The 14,519-nt window shown below is 48.3% G+C and overlaps 1 protein-coding gene across 1 annotated transcript in view; it reads left to right on the top strand.

The window, feature by feature from the left end:
• Nucleotides 1-14,519, top strand: part of TPST2 (tyrosylprotein sulfotransferase 2) — a 44,408-nt gene that overhangs the window by 574 nt on the left and 29,315 nt on the right. The window lies entirely within an intron of this gene.

Below are 14,519 nucleotides of genomic sequence, written 5' to 3'. Positions count from 1 at the left end.
CCCCTGCGCGGAGCCCCCCCCTGCGCCCCTTCCCCTGCGCGAGTCCCTGCGTCCCCTGCGCGGAGCCCCCCCCCACGCCGCACCCCTTCCCCTGCGCCCCCTTCCCCTGCGCCGAGCCCCCCCGCGCCCCCTGCCCTGCGCCGAGCCCCCCCCACGCCGCACCCCTTCCCCTGCGCCCCCTTCCCCTGCGCCGAGCCCCCCCTGCGCCGAGCCCCCCCGCGCCCCCTGCCCTGCGCCGAGCCCCCCCCCACGCCGCACCCCTTCCCCTGCGCCCCCTGCCCTGCGCCGAGCCCCCCGCGCCCCCTGCCCTGCGCGCAGCTCCTATGCGCCCCCCTCTGCGCTTCCTCTCCTAGGTCCGTTTCAGTCCTGCCCGAGCCGGGGCAGCCCCTCCGCCTCCCCCTTCTCCCCGCCCGGCCGCAGGGGAGGTGCCCGGCGAGGGCTGTCCGCGCTCCGCCGCCTGGCGCTGCCCCCTGCTGCCCTGCCCTGGCAGGGACCCTGCAGGCTGCTGGGCTCGGGGTAGGGCCAGGGCCAGGGCCCGGCTGGCTCAGCCCCGGGGCTGGGTGGGTGTGGGGGTGGGTAAGCGCTCCCCGTGCCTGGCAGTCACTCCTGGGCAGCACTGGTATGGCCCAGCCTTAACACGCCCAGTTCATGTGCACGCAGATCCACAGCACCCGGAATGAGGGCTGGGAATGGGGAATGCTGCACAGTTCCCCTAAATCTCCTGTGCCACAGAGGCCATCTCCCCCTCCTCCCCAAACCAGCTACGTTCAGGGTTTGTCTGAAGTGCACAGAATCAAGGGCGCTGGCCATGCAGGCTGAAGTGTCTACGTGCCTCCCTATTCCGGGGCTTTCAGACCGCGGGAGAGCATACATCATGCATGCCTTTTAATACTTCGGCACGGGGAGGGAGGATGAAGGGGAGAGCCTGATTGGGAATTCACTTGGTTTTGGCTTTGAGGGTTTAAATCCGTACTGTAATGTTGGTATTTTTTCTGACTGACAAATTGTGGCGTGCAGCAGTGTTCTCTTTGCTGCTTTTATTAACAGCTGATGCCTAGAGTGAGCAGAGGAAGGAGTGGCAAACGAGAGTAATGTAACCTCAAAATGTGACAACGCAGTTCCCATAATTCAGTTTTGGGCTGTTGTCCAGTGTTTCTCCATTGCCTTCCTAGTAGCATATAGACTGTGTCTATAGAAGCAAACGTGGTAGCCGTAACCCAGAACTGCTGGTAGCAACAACGGATACAGTAGTATAGACAAGCACAGGTGTTTTATCCGTTGTCTGACCTGACTCTTATGTAATACTCCCTTCAATTTCTTTACAATAAAAAACATGGGCGTATGTGCTTCTCTTTGAAGCCCTAACAGCGTTCCAGTACAAAATCCTGATTTGAACAGGAGGCGAGAGGCCACTTAATCTTTTGGTGTAAATGTATGTAAAAGTGCGGGTTGGTGCTGTGGTCACTTCTTTCTCAAATTAAGTTTGCAGCCCCAGCTTCACACATTCGCTGTGGGTCAGGTTGCAGACTGATGCATGTGCAAATGAGCAGAAAATGACTGACTAACTTTTTTAGAACAGGATGATTTATACTGGTTTACCAGGCCTCAGACCAGAAATCAGCAGTCTGCCATTCTCTCCCCACCTTCTGCTTTCTCAAAAGAGACTGAGATTCCTTACTGACTTAAGCTAAATTGGTATAAATTAACTTCAGTGTGTCCACACAAGGGTTTGCTCTGGTATAATTAAAATATTTTAAAAAAAATTAGCTTAACTGGTGTAACTTGTAATATAGAGCCAGGCCCGTACTCTCCAATCCTGCAAACATGCTTAACTTTACTTATCTGAGGTTTCAGAGTAGCAGCTGTGTTAGTCTGTATTTGCAAAAAAAAAAAAAAGAAGAAAAAAAAAAGGAGGACTTGTGGCTCACTTCATCGGATGCTCATGAAAGCTTATGCTCAAATAAATTGGTTAGTCTCTGAGGTGCCACAAGTCCTCCTTTTCTTTTTTACTTATCTCAGTAAAGACTGCCCACAGTGCAGTGAAAGCTCTTCCTCACTTCCATAGACACAGGGAACTCCCACGCCTCTTGGGATATGCTTCTAATATGGCAGGAACTGAGACGCTGTAAGACCTGTGCCAAAAAGCCTCAGCTTTTCCTTTTCCTCCTAAGTCTGTGTTTTGGCTTGGTTTCCTTCAGTGTTCCTCCTGTACTGAAGCTTCCTGTTCCAAAGAGCAGCAGGTCATCTCTGCCTAGAACAGGACTGGGCAGAGAGACTGGAGTTGTCTGAAATTGACCAGCATCTCAGGAGACAGTAGGTAGATTCAGCCAGTGCTTTACTTGGGCTCTTATTTAAATCTCAGTTTTATACCAGGTGTCTTTGCTTCCCTAATGTCCTTGGCTGGGGTATTGACAGATACCCCCTTGTGAGTCTTTGAACCTGATTGCCAGGGCCTGGCTGGAAATCCAGTGATGGTATATTTCTGAAAAAAGAAAAGGAGGACTGGTGGCACCTTAGAGACTAACCAATTTATTTGAGCATAAGCTTTCGTGAGCTACAGCTCACTTCATCGGATGCATATATTTCTGGAACATTTTACAATCTGTGATCTAAGTGGGGCCTATTAGAATCTCTGCAGAGAGGCTGGAAATTCTTACCTTATGACTCTAGTGTGCAGAGTGAGAGAGCCGAAAATGTGGGGTGTTACCCTCCAAATCACCCTTTCACTCTGCTGCCTCGGAGCATTGCCATTTTCCACTGGGAAAAATCTCTTTGGTTTTGTGTTAAAGCGTGTTGAAAAAGCGTGGTTTTGTGTTGAAGCGTGTAAAGCATTCACCTTCTGATTTGCCCTCGTGTGATGGATAGTGGCTTTCTAATTAACACTGCCTTGCAGTTTGCTTCTCCCATTCCCTCCCCTTCCCCCCGCACACATATGTCTGTGGACACTTCCCTCCTTTCTTGGTGGCTTTGCCACTTCAGAGAGGAGAGTGCTTGTGTACAAGCAGGCATGTTAATAGCTGCGGACTGGCAGATAGGAGTCTGAAGGGCACCATCGCCAATAACTCAGTCTCTGGTGCCCTTTACTATACAGGTTTCAGAGTAACAGCCGTGTTAGTCTGTATTCGCAAAAAGAAAAGGAGGACTTGTGGCACCTTAGAGACTAACCAATTTATTAGAGCATAAGCTTTCGTGAGCTACAGCTCACTTCCTCAGATGCATATCGTGGAAACTGCAGTTTAATAAATTGGTTAGTCTCTAAGGTGCCACAAGTACTCCTTTTCTCTTTACTATACAGTTCAGCTAACTAACAAGCATAGCCAATTAATGAATATAGCCTGCTGCTGCTGCAAATGGGGAGGGGTGATTGGCTGGCTCTCTAGGACTTGGCAGTGAACATACGTACCTGTAGTGGGGTAGGAGGGTTCCTGGAACGTGTGTGATGTGGTAGCCCAACCAAAACTGCCTTGAGTAACTCAAGATTTTATGTAGAAAGATACTTAGTTTTGCAATTGATGACCTGCCGGTAACCCTCAAACTTCTGTTCAGTGAAGGTGGGATGGTGGTTTCTGAATCTCCGAAAGGTGAAGGAGTAACTCCCTTTCCCTTGTTGGGGGCAGGTTATTTCACATGCTGCTTTTTTCAGAGTATCAGTGCATCTTCTGACAGTGACTGTTCTAACTCTCTGCTCAAGAGGGACAGGGAGATGAAGTTTGACAACAGAAATTTGACTTGGTGGAAGTGCCTGGCCCATCTTTATCATCCTAAATCTGCAGGTACAGACCACATACCCACACTTGGAAAAATGGTTCTCTGTGTACTGAGCAGAGCAGCCCAAAGATGGCCCGGGTTTAAAAGACTGGATCTAGCAGATCTGTGGGACATCAGCTAACTCTCTCTCTCTCCTAGTACGAGTTTAAGAAGCTTCATGCTGAGAAGCTTTCTCTAGGTTTGGGCTGCGCTCAGTGCTATGGCCCATACTGAGTTGCTCCTGCGGAACAAAGCTTCTCAAATATTTGGTCTTTGTTTTTCCTCCTGCAGTGGAGGAATGCTCTGTCGTCTCTATTTCCCTCTTTCACACACAGACTGTTGACACAGGGCAGCTTGTGTGCTGTGCCTTCGCATGACTCAACAGTGAACATCTGAGAGGTGTTTTAACACTGAACTTGCTGCTTCCCCCTCTGTTTGGAGCTCTTTCACCACCCCCAGCCACTTCCTCCCTAAACCTCTCACTAAAACTGTGCCTGCATCTGATGCTTGCTCTCTGTTTGGGCAGCATCTTGCAATGCTGTGTAGGAGGGAGGTAAGATACAAATTAAATATCTTCCCTCCACAACTTCAAGTTCCTGGTGTGTGTGGCGAGAATTACAGCCCTTCTGTGCCACATTCCCAGCTCTTTTCTCTGGTGATTGCCTGTTGGTCACGGGGAATATTCAGACCTATGGGCCTGCACTTTGTCACAACAGTCCCCTGTTGCTGTAGTCACTTTCCTGTCTAGTCTCTAAAAGCTGCTTCACAATTTGAGTTCCCTCTTCTTTTCTCCACTCTAAGCCGGTTACACATACTTTGTGCCATTTACTTGATTTACCCCTCCCCTTCACACAACGGAGTTTTGAAACTTGTCAGAAGGGGTTTCGCATGAGAGTGGTGACTTAGAATCATGTGGAAAGTCGAGGAAGACTTCTGATACCCTTTTACCAAATTCAAAAACAAATTTGTGGTCACTTTTCTGTGACTGATGCAGCAGTCTAGGTTAACTCATATGAATTCTCGCCCAGATGAAATGGTCCATGAAAAGCCAGCTTTGACTAGCATCTTTTGAATATAATTTGCATTCCTGTGGCTAGCTACATCTGTCATCCCACAAGGGAACAGAAATAATACCATATAGCCTGTGAAGGGGACCAATGTGGCCCTAATTCTGAAGTTCAGATATTGAATATTTGCAACAAACTGCTTGTGACCCATTCATATAGGAAAACAAGTGCCATGCACATTTGGGAGTGACTTCCCAGATAACTAATACTTAGGAGAATTTCACACTCTGCTCATGAACATTTTGTAAATGGAGGTGAAGTTCAGTTAACAAATGTGGTGGTCTGAATAATCCGCTCAGCCTGGATACTGCTAATGGCTGAACAGTTTTAAAGAGAAAATATTTAAATATTATGGTTTAGAATTTTTACTCTGTCACTTCTGATGCTCGGTAAGCTGCTGCCATTACCCCGGCACTAAGGGGTTTTTATATGCCATTGCGAGGAAGAATCTGATAAAATGCACTATCGGAGGGAACGGCTGGTAACTGCTCTTTGGCCCCTGAATCTTTTTGGGTGATTTTAGCACTAGTGCCATAGTCCTGTGGACTGGTACTGCTAGGGGATGATCTGGGGGAATTAGAAAAGGGCTGCAGCTTTCATTGTATTGTCTGCAAAATGTTGTTTTTTTTTTTTTTTTAAAGTCTGTTCAGGGCCAATGTATGGAGAACAAGTAGTCCTCCTACATGATTGGTAACTGTGTTATTTTTGCCACACTGATGGTAAAGGGTGGGAAGAGCTATTATCCATTCCTGGGCTGACAGTTTCTTCAATAATCTCTTTTGCTGCACTGGCAAAGCCCAGATGGCCTTTGGAGCATGTGTGAGGCAAGTAGTCAGGGGGAACTTAGTTCCTGCTTGTTGCCCCATTGGTGCATTTCTCCGTCTTTGTTCACTTCACTTCTAAAGGGCTCAAGTCTCTACCAAGGAGCAAGGATTAATCCAAGAGCAGAGAGAAATGATCAGCTCTGTAAAGCAGTGGTTGCTCTTGCCCTCCTCCCATTTGGAAGGTAACCTGCTTCTCTCTAATGAATGGAGGAGGCTATTCCTGCCTTATCCACCCTTTACAAGGTGGTGGCCTTGTGTCGGGCCCTGCATTGCTGAAGAAGGACTTGTGCTGTGGGGACAGAGTTTTTCAGTTTTTTGTACAGAGCTGGACACGTGCTCTTGGCTCAACAATTTACGGCCCGGACTCTCTGGAAGTGCCTGGGGTAACTCCCAAGCTTGTGACAGCTCCTTTGTTCCCTTCTCAAAAAGAAAAGGAGTACCTGTGGCACCTTAGAGACTAACCAATTTATTTGAGCATGAGCTTTCGTGAGCTACAGCTCACTTCATCCCTTCTGTGTTCTCCAGCCCTCCAGGTGCAACGGCTGCATTTCCCCAGGGAAGTGGAGTTGAGGAGAGCTGAGTTCTGCTCCTCTTCTCTTTGAATTCCTCGGGGACCCAGTTTACTTGGGACCCATCCCCTCAGGCCCAGTGTCTAAGGGAGTGGATTCTCTTTAAGAGCCCGCTCGCTGGCTTGGTTTGAGGGCACTGAAAGGCAGCGTAACTGTCTGATTCTGCAGCTGTGACTGAGTCCACAGAGCTCCTTTGGCACCACCCTCACCAGGACTCGGACTGCGGGTCTTTCCGTATCCAGAAACTCCTGATTGCATTTTAATTCTTAAAAATCCCGTTGGTGGGAGCCAGGTCCAGGCGGGCCAGGCCGGAGACTAAAGTTCAGCAGCGTCCACGTGGGAAGTTGTGGAAGGGTCAAAACAGAACACGTGCCCTTGTTCTATAGACGCGGTGCTAGGGCTGGATTTCACGGAGCACTCCTAAGATGAAGTTTGAACCTCAGGGCACCTGAGCTCCTCTTTGCTTGAGGTCGCGTCTCCTTTTAAGCGTTGCCTATGTTTGTTTTGTGCCTCTCAGCTTCAGTATGTTTTTTGCCTCTCTCTCCCTCCCTGTAGCAAAGTGGGATTGTAACATCTTGAGGAACCCCGAGATAGCTGTTCTGGTGTGAAAACAAATCCCGCACCAGCATGCCGAGACTTAACACATGAGGCAGCTTTAGTGACAGCAGTTGTAATGAAGGGGGCAGGGATGGGTGGGGGACAGGATGTGGAGTTTCGCCACCTCCAGGTTCATCAAGAGACACTGATTGCTATCTGACAGGGGCTGTCTTCCTGAGTGTTCCTGCCGCACTGTTTCCTTTCAGGTCCCGGAACATATCTCTTGCTTGCATCTGAGTCGCTTCCTCTGCCATTATCGTTTTATGCTATAAACCATTTGCGGAGAAAATTTGGTATGAGACTGCATACTCAGCAGCTGCCTTACTGAGTGCGTAGGTGTTCGCGTCATGCTAGCGGCTGTCCTTGTCACCACCTCTGCTGGCATTTTCGGGGGAGATGCCCGGATTGAACTCCTGGCAACAGCCCCTGCAGCACAGGGCTTGAGATACTTCTGTGAGGAAGGTGTTGTGCAGCTTGCCTTGCTGCTGCCCATGCTGCACCTGACTGTCGGTTTAAAGCACTGGTTGTGTTTTAAGGAACAGGTGAGGCTAGAATAGCTTAGAATCAGAGAATATCAGGGTTGGAAGGGACCTCAGGAGGTCATCTAGTCCAACCCCCTGCTCAAAGCAGGACTGATCCCCGACTAAATCATCCCAGCCAGGGCTTGTTATGGACATGCTGAGTCTCTACGAAGTAGATGCAGGGTTACGTGAAACATGAGGAAATCCAATAAATATCCAGAACTTTTTTTTTTTTTTAGAGAAAGAAAATAAGCACTCAGCAGGCCGTTTTATTTGGCACTGCACAGATGAATCTTCAAATGGGCCCATTATTCCTTTAGGAAGCTTGTTGTCCACATTCAGGGCTTAATAGAATGTCTATTTGTGCACGGTCCCTATTTATTTTTTACTTTTAGGTTTTATAAGCCTTGAAATATAGGTAATTACCTACAATGCAGGGCCTTTCCAAGGAGCCGGCTATTCACTGCTCTGCATGTTTTGGCACCAGGAAAGCTTGCAAAATTGCACTCTGCACTTCTTTTAAACACCTGCCTTTGTTTAATGGTCTACCAGTTTGGAAACTCGCCTCCTCGAAGCCAAAAGAAGCATAGTTCATCTTGATTGCCAATTCTAGGACTTCTGTGCCAACCCTAACCTGTGCTTGCATAATGTGGAGTGGTTTACAGAAACTAGAGTTTTGTTGTATGATAAAGTGGAATAATAGCGCAGAGGTGAGGCTACATCTCCCTAGCCCTGGATTATGCAGAAGTGTATCCCTTCTCTGTGTGTATCCTTTGATCAGCTTGCTCCTTGTCCCAGGCTCTTACAACATGAATGACTGATAACAAAAGAAGATTTTGCTGCATTAAGCATTTGTGCCTAGCCCTGGGGTGCTAAAAACAAGCAGCTGGTGTCCAGGTTGTGTTCATGGCCAAGTGAGTTCAAAGGAAAACCTGAGAACCCACAAGTTGTTGTAGCACTGAGACATTTCTCAGTGGGGAGATAATTGCCAGCAATTTGGTTCAGATTTGGGTCCAGGAGAGTTACAGACCAATAACAACAGCACTGTAATCACAGCGACAGAAGGAGCTGGGATTTCTCAAGGGCTCCTGTTCTGCCGTGGCTCTGGAGATGAATCGTGCTGGCGAGAATGTAGCTGTGCCAGGAGCATGGGATGAAAGGGTTGGACTGGATTAGGACGTGTCCTGCCTTATTGGTTTTTCTGATAAATGCAAAAATGGCAGGGGTAGGAGTATGAAGATGGGCCCCTGTGGAATCCATAACTTAACTCCTCACCGTCTCTCTGCCTGGAGAGGAGGCCGTTCTGCACAGCAGGGTGGAGGCTCCTGGGTGAAACCTAACCCTGGGTTCTCAGACTTTTTCTTCCTGGGGCCCCCAACACGCGATAAAAATTCCTCGGCCCGCCTGTGCCCCAACAACTCTTTTTCCGCATATCCAGTAACTTCCTGTGTTAGGGGGTTAGCGAGCCGGGCCACTGCCCGGAGCCCCACGCCACAGGGGGCCCCAGGAAGATTTGTTGCTCAGACTGGCGCTTCAGCCCCGCGTGGTGAGGCTCGGGCTTCAGCTTTCTGCCTTGGGCCCCAGCGAGTCCAGTGCCAGCCCTGCTCTCTGGCTTATATCCCCTGAAACCTGCTCGCAGCTCCCCAGTGAGAACCACTGACCTAAACTGCAAGTTGTGAAACCCTTGGTGTGAATTTTTTTTCTTTCTCTTCCCTTGGAGGAGCAGAAAGCTGACATTGCCTTGCCTCAGAGGAGTTCGTGCCTGGGTGTTTAGAGCCCCCCGACTGGATTAGAAGGTCATGTGTACAAGTGGGACTGTCGTCCGTACACAGTGTTGCAGCACCCAGTTCTGGCATTTCGCTTTTTTCTTCCAGATATTTCAACTCTATCCTGACGCTGCTTCTGCAAATTTCCTGAAGCTGAGCCCGTAGGTAGGACGTTTAAACATCCTGCCATTATTCATCGTTTGGGTTCCTTTCAATGAATTCAGGGATGTTTTGATCTGAGATCATTGATGGCTAAAGCAGAGATCAGGACTGTTAATGAAAATTCAGTATATTTATTTCATAGCCTTTTGAGAAAACCAACAGTCGGTGTGTCTAACCACCACTGTTTTGCCTGAGTAACTGACAGCTCATTAAAACTGCGTTTGTGAAGACAAACCCCATTCAATAAAGGGAAATGGGTGTTGTGTTAAATGTCACTCCGTTCAGAGTTCAGTAAAATTGAACAGAATGCAACAATAATGTAAGGCCTAGAAGTAAGTACATCTTTGCTCATCTGTTCTGGTCACAAATCCAAATGCAGAGCTTCTGGCTGAATAGTATTTTGATAAATGATTATTTGAGCGCTTATTGTTCACTGTGCATTTCCAGTGTGCTTGGTGCTGCATAATGCTTAGAGGAGGGACAAGATCCTTTCCACAAGGGCCTTGAAGTCTAACTGGACACATAATGTCTCTGATATTTTTTTCCCCCCGGAGGTGCTAAGCGTCCACAGCTTCTGCTAGTGAATATCAGGCCAGGTGACCAGAGGAAGGTCTGCTGTGTGCATAGAGGTGTGTGGACACGTCTGTGAATTTCTGGTGGTGTTCCATGCCTGCCTGTTGGATTCCGGTGGTAAATGACACAGCAAAAGAGCCAGATGGCTCTCCCCACAATGACGCTTCAGCACATTCTCGCGGATGTTCATGACATTCCAAAAGCACTAAAACGTGACGGCGATTAGCTTTTACTAGGTAACCAAAGCTTAATTGAGCGCTAGAGTAAGGGCTCAGCCAGCTTCGCAAACTGTCCTGCAGAGGCTGGTTCTTTCCACTCCTTCTGCACATCAATGCAGCCACCTCTAAGGTGCTGATTAATAGCACCCAGGAGCACTGCAGCAATTTGGGGCAGACGCTGAAGAATAAATGTTTGCGCGCACAAGGAGGAGGAAGTCTTAAGGAGGCAGAATTCCCAAACTGCAGTTTGCCAGGACTTGCTGTGTGATGTCTCTGCGCAGCCTTAAAACGGAGATAATGATACTGACCTTTGTAAAAGGCTCTGCCGTCCATGGATTTGAGGGGTTTACACCCCAATACTGACGACAAATGTCAGGATTTTTTAAATGACCACAACTGTCATTGCCTTGTTTTTCCCTTTGGTTCAGTATCCGGCACCCTCGGTAACAGAGCGCCCCGACACTGGAGATGCTAATAGGGTTAGGTGCATTAGCAGATCTGCAGTTCCAGGCTGTACCAGTAGCTGACAAAGGGGTCTTTGAGCGGTTGCAGTTTGCTGCCTTGGGAAATAAAAGATTTTGTTGTTTTTCATTTAAATTTGTCTCTTTGGATTTTCTGTTACAAAAACAGCCCTTAATTTGCAATTGCCAGCTCCTGCGCGTACAGATAAGGGAGAGCTGGTTCTTAGCACTTGGAATGTGGATTTGAAAAAGCTTTTGGCAGAAATAAGTGGTTTTATCTAGCAGCCTCTTTGCCACACACAGGTGCAGAAGACAAACTTTAGCCTTCCATCTGTGTGGGGAATGTGTTGCGGTTAAACCACATTAAACCATGATTTGGGGACTTCAGTAGCTCAGACATAGGTTAGGGGTTTGTTACAGGAGTGGGTGGGTGAGATTCTGTTGCCTGCGTTGTGCAGGAGGTCAGACTGGACGATCATAGTGGTCCCTTCTGACCTTAAAGTCTATGATTCTATAAGGTTTTGGGGAGCAAGGTAGAATTTATACCAAAAAAAGCTAGTAAATGTGAAGACCCTTAATGCTGCGTATAAAGATGACTCAAATGAGGCTTGTCCCAGCAGCCAGAGGTGTGTGTGACAGGTGGTTCCTGTACTTCCAGTCATTTTTATTTTTAGTGTCACATACGTTATTGGCTCAGGCTTAGTGTAAGAAAACTGGTTGAGTCGTCGTCCTATGTTCTGTTTGTCCCACAGAGGATTTTTGACCTGTTGTGTTAGGCTATCCAGATGCACAACTCTTGCTGTTCAACCTGACGGACGTTTCCAGACTGCGTAGTGCACTCGTGGACTGTCCAGCATGTTTCTAGTGCTAGTCCTTGAGTCACTGCTACTTCATTTCTGTCTGCTGAGTGTTTTAGGGAAGGGGGCGGGAAAGGAGAATTTTAGTGGGGGAGATTGGTTTACCGTACTTTACTCTTGAGTATTTGTATACCATAGAATCATAGAATATCAGGGTTGGCAGGGACCTCAGGAGGTCATCTAGTCCGACCCCTGCTCAAAGCAGGACCAATCCCCAATTACCGTCACTCTTTTTCCCCTCACCCCGTAGTTACCATGTATAAACTATTTCCCATGTACTGGACTTGTGATTAAGTGCTTAATATGGGAACTGCAGAAACAGAATTGTCTGAGACTTTATTGCGGTCAGCATCTTTCTTCATTATTTGTTGGACAGTTTCCATTCCGCGAATCAAGAAGCTAGAAAAGCTGATGTATTTGTTTGAGGGGGAGGAAATGATCAAGTAGGAAAAAGTTTTAATTGGTATTACTGTGTATAGCTGTTCGTCAGTGCCCTAAACAGAGAGCTCAAATCCAGAACCCTGAATATTGTCAGACTGTGCTCAAAATGGTCCGACCGAGATAACTTTACCATTGATTGATTCCACCTTTCTTTGGTGCCCTAGAGTCTGCCCCAGTTTCATACACACTCTGTCAATTTCAGCATGGCCTCTCTTGGTGTGTTCTCATTAGGGAATGTAATTTGAACTGGTCAAAAGGTTTCCTGGCAGAGGTACTTGTCCGTCTTGGAGATGCTCTTGTTCTGGTCTGTTGGTTCTTGTCATGCCTTCATCAGTGTAGTACCTGAGCACCTTCCAGTCAGACATTGTGTTGTGGTGAACATCTGTTACGTGTGGTTTGCTGGGTCTGATGGAGAGGATTGTGTGTGCAATGGAGTGTTCCGTTTTGGTAGGATTTGGGGGGCTTATTTTTAATGGCCATGCTACTGTGTGTGTTAGCGAAGGCTGGTTGAAGCGATGCATCTTGCACTGGGAGAGGAGATGTTAGTTTTGTGATGGTCCTTAATTTCTCGAGGAGTTCATTCCAGTCTTGGCACGGCCCCTGAGCCCTGGTCTACACTAGGACTTTAGGTCGAATTTAGCAGCGTTAAATCGATGTAAACCTGCACCCGTCCACACAATGAAGCCCTTTATTTCGACTTAAAGGGCTCTTAAAATCGATTTCCTTACTACACCCCTGACAAGTGGATTAGCGCTTAAATCAACGTTGCCGGCTCGAATTTGGGGTACTGTGGACACAATTAGATGGTATTGGCCTCCGGGAGCTATCCCAGAGTGCTCCATTATGACCGCTCTGGACAGCACTCTCAACTCAGATGCACTGGCCAGGTAGACAGGAAAAGAACCACGAACTTTTGAATCTCATTTCCTGTTTGGCCAGCGTGGCAAGCTGCAGGTGACCATGCAGAGCTCATCAGCACAGGTGACCATGATGGAGTCCCAGAATTGCAAAAGAGCTCCAGCATGGACCGAACGGGAGGTACGGGATCTGATCGCTGTTTGGGGAGAGGAATCCGTGCTATCAGAACTCCGTTCCAGTTTTCGAAATGCCAAAACCTTTGTGAAAATCTCCCAGGGCATGAAGGACAGAGGCCATAACAGGGACCCGAAGCAGTGCCGCATGAAACTGAAGGAGCTGAGGCAAGCCTACCAGAAAACCAGAGAGGCGAACAGCCGCTCTGGGTCAGAGCCCCAAACATGCCACTTCTATGATGAGCTGCATGCCATTTTAGGGGGTTCAGCCACCACTACCCCAGCTGTGTTGTTTGACTCCTTCAATGGAGATGGAGGCAATACGGAAGCAGGTTTTGGGGACGAAGAAGATGATGAGGAGGAGGAGGTTGTAGATAGCTCACAGCAAGCAAGCGGAGAAACCGGTTTTCCCGAAAGCCAGGAACTGTTTCTCACCCTAGACCTGGAGCCAGTACCCCCCGAACCCACCCAAGGCTGCCTCCTGGACCCAGCAGGCGGAGAAGGGACCTCTGGTGAGTGTACCTTTTAAAATACTATACATGGTTTAAAAGCAAGCATGTGAAAGGATTACTTTGCCCTGGCATTTGCGGTTCTCCTAGATGTAGTCCTAAAGCCTTTGCAAAAGGTTTCTGGGGAGGGCAGCCTTATTTCGTCCTTCATGGTAGGACACTTTACCACTCCAGGCCAGTAACACGTACTCGGGAATCATTGTAGAACAAAGCATTGCAGTGTATGTTTGCTGGCATTCAAACAACATCCGTTCTTTATCTCTCTGTGTTATCCTCAGGAGAGTGAGATATAATTCATGGTCACCTGGTTGAAATAGAGTGCTTTTCTTCAGGGGACACTCAGAGGAGCCCATTCCTGCTGGGCTGTTTGCCTGTGGCTAAACAGAAATGTTCCCCGCTGTTAGCCACGGGGAGGGGGGAGGTTTGAGGGGGTAGTCACGCGGTGGGAGGAGGCAAAATGCGACCTTGTAACGAAAGCACATGTGCTATGTATGTAATGTTAACTGCAAGGTTTACCCTGAAAGAGTGTAGCCACTGTTTTATAAAATGTGTCTTTTTAAATACTGCTGTCCCTTTTTTTTTCTCCACCAGCTGCATGTGTTTCAATGATCACAGGATCTTCTCCTTCCCAGAGGCTAGTGAAGCTTAGAAAGAAAAAAAAACGCACTCGCGATGAAATGTTCTCCGAGCTCATGCTGTTCTCCCACACTGACAGAGCACAGATGAATGCGTGGAGGCAAATAATGTCAGAGTGCAGGAAAGCACAAAATGACCGGGAGGAGAGGTGGCGGGCTGAAGAGAGTAAGTGGCGGGCTGAAGACAGGGCTGAAGCTCAAATGTGGCGGCAGCGTGATGAGAGGAGGCAGGATTCAATGCTGAGGCTGCTGCAGGACCAAACCAGTATGCTCCAGTGTATGGTTGAGCTGCAGCAAAGGCAGCTGGAGCACAGACTGCCGCTACAGCCCCTGTGTAACCAACCGCCCTCCTCCCCAAGTTCCATAGCCTCCACACCCAGACGCCCAAGAACGCGGTGGGGGGGCCTCCGGCCAACCAGCCACTCCACCACAGAGGATTGCCCAAAAAAAAGAAGGCTGTCATTCAATAAATTTTAAAGTTGTAAACTTTTAAAGTGCTGTGCTTAAAGTGCTGTGTGGCATTTTCCTTCCCTCCTCCACC

The sequence above is a fragment of the Lepidochelys kempii genome, chromosome 15 (assembly GCF_965140265.1).
Source record: "Lepidochelys kempii isolate rLepKem1 chromosome 15, rLepKem1.hap2, whole genome shotgun sequence".
Lineage (NCBI taxonomy): Eukaryota > Metazoa > Chordata > Testudines > Cheloniidae > Lepidochelys > Lepidochelys kempii.
Note: the sequence above shows the minus strand (reverse complement) of the source record. Positions and strands in the feature narration are given on the sequence as shown.